Genomic DNA, 10,413 nt, shown 5'->3' on the forward strand with positions numbered 1-10,413 from the left:
CACAATGCTGCCTCGTTCCAGCCCATTGGCCGCCTCACAGGCCTCCCCGCTCTAGGATTCGACACAGAAGCCGCCCACGTGCCTTTGTTTACCTCGCCGCCCTGTAGACGCCGTTGCTAGGAAACCGCGTGGCACCTTCCGCGCGCGCCGCGAAGAATTGAGTTCTTGTTCCTGGCGGGCGGAGGCGGGACTTGATTGGCTCAGGATTTTGAAACCGCTGGAAATACTCCTGGACAAATCAATGTTGGAAAATAACTGGGCCGGGGCAAATAAATGGCAATCATAGCCTTATTGAAAAAGTAAAAAAGAGCCGTTTGGCAAATGTGAATGCCCATGAACATGTGGAGAGACCACCTTTTTGGAAACCCCTAGTCAAGAAAAGCATGACCTTGTTAGAAGTCAACCCTTTGAACAAATGATATTCATAAGCATCCATGCAATGGCACACAGGTAACTCGGCTGTTAGACTGAAGAACCACGTTGTTACCTATGGAATGCCCTCCCAAACGAAATTAGACAGGCTCCCTCCCTCCTGACTTTCTGAAAAAGAACGAAAACGTGGTTATGGGACCAGACTTTTGAGCAAGAGTAGCAGCAGAAATGAGATATGAATATATGACTCACTGACAGACCCCATATGGACATGAAAAGCTCCTCAAATGTATATTTAAATGTATAAGTATGACAGTTTTTAATGTATGTTCTTAACTTTATTGTACTGTAATTTTAAATTTTAATGGATTTTAAATTTGATGTAAACTGGGTTTTTTTTAACGCAGATGTTTATATTGTAAGCCACCCTGAGTCCCCTGATGGGTGAGAAGGACGGGGTAGAAGTGATGTAATAAATAAATAAATTGTTGAACTGTCAAAGACAAAGGCATGCCATCACAAAAATATATTTGGTTAGCAGAGGATGGTTGTTTCTTTGCAGCTGAAATCACAGTTGTCCAAAATATATACACTCCCCTTTTTCCTGTCAGGAGCAACTTGAGAAACTGCAAGTCACTTCTGGTGTGAGAGAATTGGCTATCTGCAAGGATGTTGCCCAGGGGACACCCGGATGGTTGAAGGGTATAATCCATTGCAAATACTGGGCCTCTTGAAACCTCTTAGTTTAACATATGCACTCAGAGATAAAAACAAAAAAAACAAAAACAAAACAAAATCATCTTTGGAAAATAACATATCTTGTTTACTCACAAACATCTTATTAATTCACTATACAGGCACATTTCTTATTGAAGTTCAGTTACAGATAGGATGTAGCTTCTCTCTGTTGAGTACACAGGGTATCATTCTTAATTGTACTCACTGAAGTGCATAAGCATACATGCATCCTCCTCCACTGAGGTCTAAAGCGAATTTATTCCAATGAAATCCACACAGCAACATATATCCACCTCCACTGAGGTCTGGACACATACATCTGCTTTCATTCATAAACAAACACATATTCAATACAAAATGGAGTCTTGAGTCTGAACATACTCAGTACAATCACATGTCTATAACCCCTCCCACACCAAAGAGGTATACAGTCAAACTGGCAAATCAACATACATATAGTATACAGGTTAGCAAATATATATGTTGACAAACAAATAATGAGAAGCTTGGGAGGTTGCTATTTCCAACAATCAATGCATAGAATCCCAGAGTTGGAAGAGATCCCAAGTGCCGTCCGATCTAACTCCATTCTGCTTCGCAGGAACACACAATCAAAGCACTCCCGGCAGATGGCCATCTGTCCTCCGCTTTAAAAAACACAGAGAAGGAGACTCCACCACACGCCCACACTCCCTAATGTTTAGATGGAATCCCCTTTTCCTGCAGTTTGAACCCAATGTATAAGAGGATAAATTGTGGATTTCTTTTAAAAAATTGAATACTTGTATTTACATATACAGTGTTCCCTCACTTATCACGGGGTTAGGTTCCAGGACCACCCGCAGTAAGTGAAAATCCACGAAGTAGGGACACTGTATTTATTTTAATATTTATACATTATTTTAGTAGTTACAGTAGAGTCTCACTTATCCAACACTCGCTTATCCAACGTTCTGGATTATCCAACGCATTTTTGTAGTCAATGTTTTCAATATATCATGATATTTTGGTGCTAAATTTGTAAATACAGTAATTACTACGTAGCATTACTTCATATGGAACTACCTTTTCTGTCAAATTTGTTGTATAACATGATGTTTTGGTGCTCAATTTGTAAAATCATAACCTGATTTGATGTTTAATAAGCTTCTCCTTAATCTCTCCTTATTATCCAACATATTCACTTATCCAACGTTCTGCCGGCCCGTTTATGTTGGATAGGTGAGACTCTACTGTATACACTATTTTAAGTCTTTATCAACCAATCGTGCGTTGATAAATTGCCTCCTTCTCCTCCCGTTGCCACTTGGGCTCCTTTTCTCTCCCTTTGGCTTCTCCTTCCTTCCTTCTTTGGGCTGTAAATTGTAATTTTTTAATTAAAAATAGTCTTTTAGAGTTTGTTGAAAAACCACAAAACAACGAATTCGCGAAAAGTGAACCGCAAAGTAGTGAGGAAACACTGTATCTTGTCCATAATGGGATATCTTGGAAATGGAGATCAAGTCTAAACACAAAATTAGTTTTATTTTTATATGCATCTTACCCAATACTCTGTCTGAAGATAATTTTACACAATATTTTAAATAATGTTTTTCAGGAGTGAATTTCCCTTCGAAGGGGTAGATTTCTCTCACTTCCTGTTGTCTCACCCCTGTTCTTAACTATGAGTCATCTGTAAGTCAGATGTTTGTAATTTGGGGACTGTCTGTCTATATATAATTTCCTGTTTTATATTGCAAATCATAGTGGGAAGACCGTAGTCTTGAAAGGCGGTGAAGAAATTGTTACTGTTCTGTTCCTAAGGCAAACCTAGTATGGCATTTTCTCAGCAACCTTCATTCAGAGGTGAGTTTTGCCTTTGCCTTCTTCTTGGGCTAAGAGAGTGTGACTTTTGCCAAAGGCAATCGATGGGTTTCCATGGCTGAGTGAAATGCATCAAGCAAACATCAAGTCTCCCACCCTGGAATTTCCACAGATATATACATAAACCCCACTTGCCTAGTTTCCAACAAACCTCACAACCTCTGAGGATGCCTGCCATAGATGTGGGCAAAACGCCAGGAGAGAATGCCTCTGGAACATGGCCATACAGTCTGGAAAACTCACAGCAACCCAATTCTGAATTCATTCAGTTTCTTAGCCGTCTGCACGGCCTTGTAACTAGCTTCTCTGCAGAAGAAATAGGATAGAAGTTCATGCCTGGACCAACCTTTTCAGGACTTACAAACCAGATACAAAGGATATTTACTACCTTTGTCATTTGCTGATGGGGTGGCGTTGAGATTCTTCTTGAGTGGCAGAATAAACTGCAGATGCCGCATCTCCTGACCCAAAATCCTGAGACATGGGCATGAATATTGGAAGATGAAAGTAAAATGTCGCTCCTTGTTCCCTTTGCCCTTTCCCTCGGGCAGCAAAATGTTTTGAACTAACTTCAGATACTCTAAAAATAGATTTCAGCTTTCCTTAAAATTTTCAGATTGAAGGCTGTCCTGCAGAATTATAGCAACTTCTCATTGGCCCCTTCCACACTGCCATATAATCCAGATGATCAAAGCAGATAATCTACATTATCTGCTTTGAACTGGATTATATGAGTCTACACTGCCATATAATCCAGTTCAAAGCAAATAATCTGGATTTTATATGGCAGTGTAGAAGGAACCATGTCTTTGCTCAATGCTATGGGATTCCATGTGTAGTCTTGTCAGCCATCGGTGTCAGAAAGCTTTGACAACAGACTACAAATTCCAGCATTCCATAGGATGGAGCTATGGCAGTTAAAGTAGTACCAAACTGCTATAATTCTGCAGTATGAATGGTCTCTGAGCTTTAAGAAAACATACACACACATAACTGCATAATGTGTGACAAAATTTCTGAACTCTATTTTGACCAAACAAAAAGGATTTGTTTCCCTCCAAATCATGGATGTGAACTTCAGTCCCCAGAATCCTTGCTCATGAGCCCTGATAGCTAGAATTTAAACACAAAATATCTGAAGGGCCAAAAGCCAAGCCATTGCTTTAGGTTCAGGAATCCATGCTAAAACAATCAAACTCGAAAACCATAATTAATTTTCAGGAGCTCAAAATCTATTGATATATTAATATGTGTAATATAACATCCAGGCTGCTATTTTAATAGTTTGTAATTTCTTTTGTTCTATCCATCTGTATACCAGGGTGCCATGAATTCTGACTGCAACAGTGCTGCAAAAGCAAGCTCCCAGTTGGTTTCCATCCAACCCTTCCTTTCTGGGAGTTACAGGGAAGACTGGCCATATTCTCCCTTTCCTTGGTGATCTGGATTCTTGGATCTATTATTCTAAAAGCAAAGGGGCAAATGTAATAGGTAAAGCTCTCATTAAACATCCTGTGCACAGTGGGTTATGAGCAAGATGCTACTGAGCTATATTGGACTTATTTCTGCATAAATGTGTACAAGGTCATTTGTATCTCTGCTAGATCCCTTGGAAATTTGGGGAATGACTTCGCAGGAATGATTGCTAATGAGGAAGTATCTTCAGAGAAAACAAAATTCTTTCAGAGCAGCTGTGTTTGTTTTCTGTAGGGATTATTCTCTTTGAATGTTACGGAGCCAGTTTTCATCATCATGAGGTCCATTCCCTTGATGCTGAGAAATGAATGCTAAGCTTTCTGCAGAATTTTGGATATATAATTAGATATCCTGATCCTACGGCGATGGCTGACTACTGTGCTCAGCTATGCTTGTATAACACCTCCCACAAAAAAATCCCTAAGGATGTATTTGACACATAGTTGGGCATTCATCAAAGGTGGTCATTCCCCCAACCCTTAACTGATGTTACAAATAACAAATTCTGGCTGATGCATAAGGACACCATCTCTAAAACCATAAGCCACTGCATGATAAAGCATATTTCTTTGCAATATTCTCTGCATTCTCCAAGTGACTAAACAGCAGCATTCCCCTTCTGGCCTGACTGCAATGCAGAGGTAGTGGAGTGATTTTCTATATATAGTCCCTAAAGTGCTCAGGGACCCCTTTTATAGGTGCACTACAAAGGCAGTCATTGCGTTCTCTTGTAGCTGAAATGCAAACAGGACACAAAGCATTTGATTATATCCTGATCAGGACAGGTACTAGTGCCCATTTGTCCACTTTTAACACCAAGCAAGAAACATCTATCATTATAATCATTGCTATCGTTGTCATCAGCAGCATCTTCCTCTGTACCCTGCCTTTTCCTTAAATGTAGGATTCCAGGCAGCTCACAAATTAGAATGACTATATACAAAAGGCCAACGTGAAATTTAACTGTTAATGAAATTAAAGGATAAAAGGGATTGTACATCTTACTGCATAATTTAAAACAATACATCACTCTTTTAAAATCCCTTTCTTTTACAAAAGCTTCAGGTTTTCACATTGTTGTAACATCCACCCTCTGTTCTCCATAACCATTGATTTTTTCCCTTGGTCATATTCCATCTGTTCTGCTCTATAAATCAAGGATTAAGAAAATGACCATATTGAGGAGTTCCCAGTGCATTTTTCAAATTGGACTACGTTTGCCACAATTCCTTTCCACACCAAATGCTCCATTGCATTTCTCAGCCTTTGGTGGAAAGGGCCTTTGTGCTTTCTCTTGCTCTCTGTGATTATAAATCCCCCTCCACAATATTTCTGAGAGCCATACCAGGAGAAACCAAGTGGCAGAAACTAAGGGTGAGGATGAGAGCTTTGCCCTCCTAGGTGGCCTACAACTGCGATCCATCCTACCCAACATGACCAAGGAAAGGGATTAGTGGAGTGATAGTCCAAAGCATCTGGAGACTGAGCAGTTTCCCACATTAAATGTAAGCCAAAGTCAAGATTTGCACTGAATTTGAAATAGTTTTACAAGGTGACCCGCATAAATACTTTCACCATTACGCACAATGAAAATAATACTGGCGAACATGTCTGACTCCATCACTTTCATAAATCAGTATTCCAGCCATATGTAGGACTCCATCTCCTCATTACCACTGGATATCAAGTGGGACAGTAGTATTAGAAATCAGTTTTCAGAGTGAAACCCAATTCCTTAACCAGGAATGATCGTCTTCAGTTTAAACAGACAAAGGACTTAGCTGGAAGTAAATGTATGGTATTTTCAGTTTACGGCAGTGACTATCCGGTTCTATTAAACTCTGCTTATCCATACTGTTGGTCTTTGGCATCAAAATCGCCCTGCAGATGGCAGCATATCACATGAAATTGAGCACAGACCCTGTTGTCACAAATCTTGCCAGGAATGCCCACTTGGATAAAAACCGATCCTTGTACAAAATGTGAGGGGAGTTTTGGGTTCCCGAGTACAGTAATTTACTGTACTTATAGACTATAGGAGATCTCTTGTGACCAAGTATAATTATATTCCAAGGGCAGAGTCTTGGTGGCAGGTCTGTAAGTGACTGTAGAGACCTATTCTGGATCCAAATACTTATAGAACAGAAATAGGGAATTTAATGTGACCCTTTGGCTGCATAGTATATTTCCCCCCTAGCATTTCAGCATATGCCTTTTCAATGTCCACTTTCTTAAACATGGGAGTATTTGCGTGAATACTTGAGATTTAAAAGTAATGAATTACAGGTTACCTTGTTAACTGGAATTAAGTGTCTTTCTGAGGAAGGCAACAAGATGTAACAAACAAACAAAAATGTAATTAGCAATGCAGTTTTATTGATCCAATAAGGAACAGTTTTTAGTAGCTTTCCAAAGTCATACTTGGAGACATTTTAATGGGGACTTAAGACAGAAAATTTTCAAATCTTTCGTCATTCTCTTATCAATTTTATTTTTTCCTCAAAAAAGTAACAAAAATTAACTACCCAATGTATGAAGCTGCTTTCATCACCCTAATGACTCCTGGACAGTAACTTTCCAGGCTCTGTGAAATACAGAGCTATTTCTTCTCCAGAAATCTAACACAGGGGACAAAACTCATCTATCCAGAAGGGTACATTAGTAATGCTATATCCTTTCTCATTAGATGCTGCTTTATCACAATAGTAGGCTGATGGAAGATGACTTCTCACATGATGGCAAGAATGCCCTTTGGCTTTTATACATATTTGGACAATTGAGTACTAGGAACAAGCAAGGCAGTCCAGCCTTCCTGTATTTTCTACTTCTTCGTGTTTCCAGAGAAACTTGGCTCATAGAGGAGATGAAGAGCATGTAAAATGTTTTGTGGTTTCCAGTCTAGCTCTTACGATACTCATAAGTATTTCATTCTCATACTCTAACCAGCACCTCTAGATTTAAAATAATTACTTCTGAACTTTCAACAATTGTCTGCATCAGCAACTCTTAATGCCTCCTTTTGGGATGCCCTTCCCATAGGCTCAAATGATGATAACAACACTGGTTGCATTTCAGTGCTAAGTTGAAGCTTGCTTATTTACTCTTAGTAATCGTATCAGATTGGTTCTACTCAGGGCTGTAGCCAATTTTTTTGGGGGGGGGGGGGGTGTTAGAGGTTCACCTCCTTGAACATTTTCAGTTTTTTTTTTTTAAAAAAAAACCTGGTTTACTCATAAATTTGAACTGATTAACCAAATCACCATGAGTGTCCATTGAAGTTTATCAATGGAGCCTGATTTCTAAATTATTTTGCATTATGGAACTACTCTTCATGATTTGCTAAAAAAATTCAAACCCCCCCCCCCCCCCCATTTTTTCTGGCTATGATCTTGGTTCTGCTATACCGAACTGGAGAGTTATTTTAAACTATTTTAATTTGTTTATTTATTCTATTCTGTCATCTTTAGATACAAGTCAGGCTATAAATAATTCAAATGAAAAATTGTTGGCATGTGCTTGAGAAGGACAACACATTGTCAAAGATGGCAAAATGTTGTTCAGCCAGGCAGCTCAGAATAAAGGTTTGCTCTTTATTGCCACAATTAAGCAGAGGCATCCAATAGTGCGTCCAAAGCTTAGCCTAGATTAGTGATGGGCTTGGTGTGTCAAAATTCGCCAAAAAACCAAACATAACTCAGGTGGTGTGCCACTTCACTCTTTCTAATGGCAGGAAACTGCACCCATAGCACAGGCCTTCGCCGCTCCCACCCTCCCCCTCACTTGTCTTAGTAATGATGGTCAATTAGGAATCCACAATCTACAGAACAGTAGATTGGATGATGGTTGCTGTGGTTATGTGGATGCTGGTAATGGCGATCACAAGGCCCCCAGAGATGCATCCCCCATGCCATTCCACTGCTCTCTGCTCCATCGGCCGGAAGTGAAGTCAAAGATCCCCTAAAGGTCTAACCGGGGCGGGCTGTGGTGCAGCTGGTTAGGAGCCAGCTCAATAAATCACTACTGACCAAGAGGTCATGAGTCCAAAGCCCGGGTCGGATTGAGTTCCCGACCATTAATAGTCTAGCTTGCTGTTGACCTAAGCAACTCAAAAGACAGTTGCATCTGTTGAGTAGAAAAATTTAGGTACCGCTTTATGTGGGGAGGTTAATTTGACTAATCTATGACACCATAAAAACTTCCAGCAGTGTGCAGAAAGGAACAAGGAAGTACTCCATCAAGGACTCGGTGTTACAAGTAGACGGTGAAGCGGCAGCTCCCCCTGTGGCCGGAATCAAGCATACCCTCATGAAGCCGGAAGCTGGAAAATGTTAAATTGCCTCTGTGTCTGTCTATATATGTCGTATGTCTAATGGCATTGAGTGTTTGCCATGAATATGTGCATTGTGATCCGCCCTGTGTCCGCTTTGGGGTGAGAAGGGAGGACTATAAATACTGTAAATAAATAAATAACCAGAAGTCCCACAACTAGATGCTCTGTGCCAGAGTTCTGTTGTTTTGGCCTACAGACCTCCGGCAAAGAGTGTAAACACTACAGCAAATGTTTTATCCTCTGCTACTGCACCAGGCCGTGCAGGAGCTGAAGATGAAATCTCTTTCTCGGTATGCAACCCCATACTTCTCTGTATGCAGCCGCATGTGGCTGTGTGTCATCAAAAATGGCTGCATGTGTCAGTGCTGACATGCGTGTCATAGTTTCGTCATCACGGGCCTAGATGCAGCCCTGTTGTTTCTTCCATATCAGTGGTTCTCAACCTGTGGGTCCCCAGATGCTTTGGCATTCAACTCCCAGAAATCCTAACAGCTGGTAAACTGGCTGGGATTTCTGGGAATTGTAGGCCAAAGCACCTGGAGACTCACAAGTTAAGAACCACTGTTTTATACCCTTAAATTCAGTGATTCTGCTGTGCCTACTCATTGTACAAACACTGGTGAACAATGGGGTGACTGCTCTTTGATCACCAATAACATGTCTGAAAAGTTGATGGTTATTAAAACTGTTTACAAATTGTATGCTGGATTTATAGTAGTTTGGCAATCTAACTCCAAAAATTACCTCAGATTATCTAGTTGTTGTTTTTTTTACAACTTGCTTTGATGTTGTTTTTTTGTAATATGTGCCTATGATGTCTTTGGGGAGCAAAGGGTAAGAAAAGGGTTAAAGTCTTCCAATAGACTTTCAAAACATGTTAAATTGCTGATATCAAACACAAAAATTATTTCAAAAACACTAAGAGATTGTATCAAACATCAATGTGAACACTGAGTAACAACTGAATTGATAAGAATGCCAGATGTGTGGGAAAATGTGTAGTATGGTATTCTGTTTTTTTTTTTTAAATTGATCATCCAATACATTAAAGATAGCTTAAATATTGAAAAAGACTTTTTGTATAGCAGAGCTGTGTAATGAATAGGATGTCAGAATCACTGCTAATTAGCACAAACTGTTTACATATCATTTGCAGGACAACAAGAGATGTTCTGCAATTGCTGGCTGAAATGAATGCTTCAAAAAGGCTGTTTCCAATTTCAGCTAAGCGGCATTGGCTTCTGGATGCTTTAAAGATTACACTGAATAAAGCCATTTGTAATCATATTCTCTGTCCAAAGTGCTGCCTGGAAGTCCCATTACAGTTTTGCTTTATTGGAAATGTTACCAAATTGTCTTAACATCAAGGGAATTTTCCATACACAATTTTAGGTATCTGGTGGAGGAAAGTCGATTCTCTTCCATTACCTAATGTGTGCTGCCAGTCAAAAGTTTTAACCTCGGCAAGACCATGCAGCTCCAATGTCAGGTATTAAATCACAATATTCAAATTACAAGCATGAAGGACTCTCAAATAATATCTTGGCTTTTGTTCTGTATTGTTATTTGAAAGACCTCCTAATTGCATTGCAAATATGCTTCTGGAACGTTTCTGGAAAATTAACTGAAGAAAT

The 10,413-nt window shown here is 39.8% G+C and overlaps 1 long non-coding RNA gene across 2 annotated transcripts; it reads left to right on the top strand.

The window, feature by feature from the left end:
- The first annotated feature begins 18 nt into the window (after positions 1–18).
- LOC134296258 (uncharacterized) lies at positions 19–10,154 on the top strand. Of its 2 annotated transcripts, XR_010002881.1 has the most exons (4): positions 19–450; positions 2,857–2,955; positions 4,295–4,464; positions 9,936–10,154. It is a non-coding gene; the product is annotated as an uncharacterized LOC134296258 (long non-coding RNA). The 2 variants fall into 2 exon arrangements; XR_010002880.1 differs by lacking the exon at positions 9,936–10,154 and having other exon boundaries at positions 22–450; positions 4,295–4,511.
- The last annotated feature ends 259 nt before the right edge of the window (positions 10,155–10,413 follow it).

The sequence above is a fragment of the Anolis carolinensis genome, chromosome 2 (genome assembly GCF_035594765.1).
Source record: "Anolis carolinensis isolate JA03-04 chromosome 2, rAnoCar3.1.pri, whole genome shotgun sequence".
Taxonomy (NCBI): domain Eukaryota; kingdom Metazoa; phylum Chordata; class Lepidosauria; order Squamata; family Dactyloidae; genus Anolis; species Anolis carolinensis.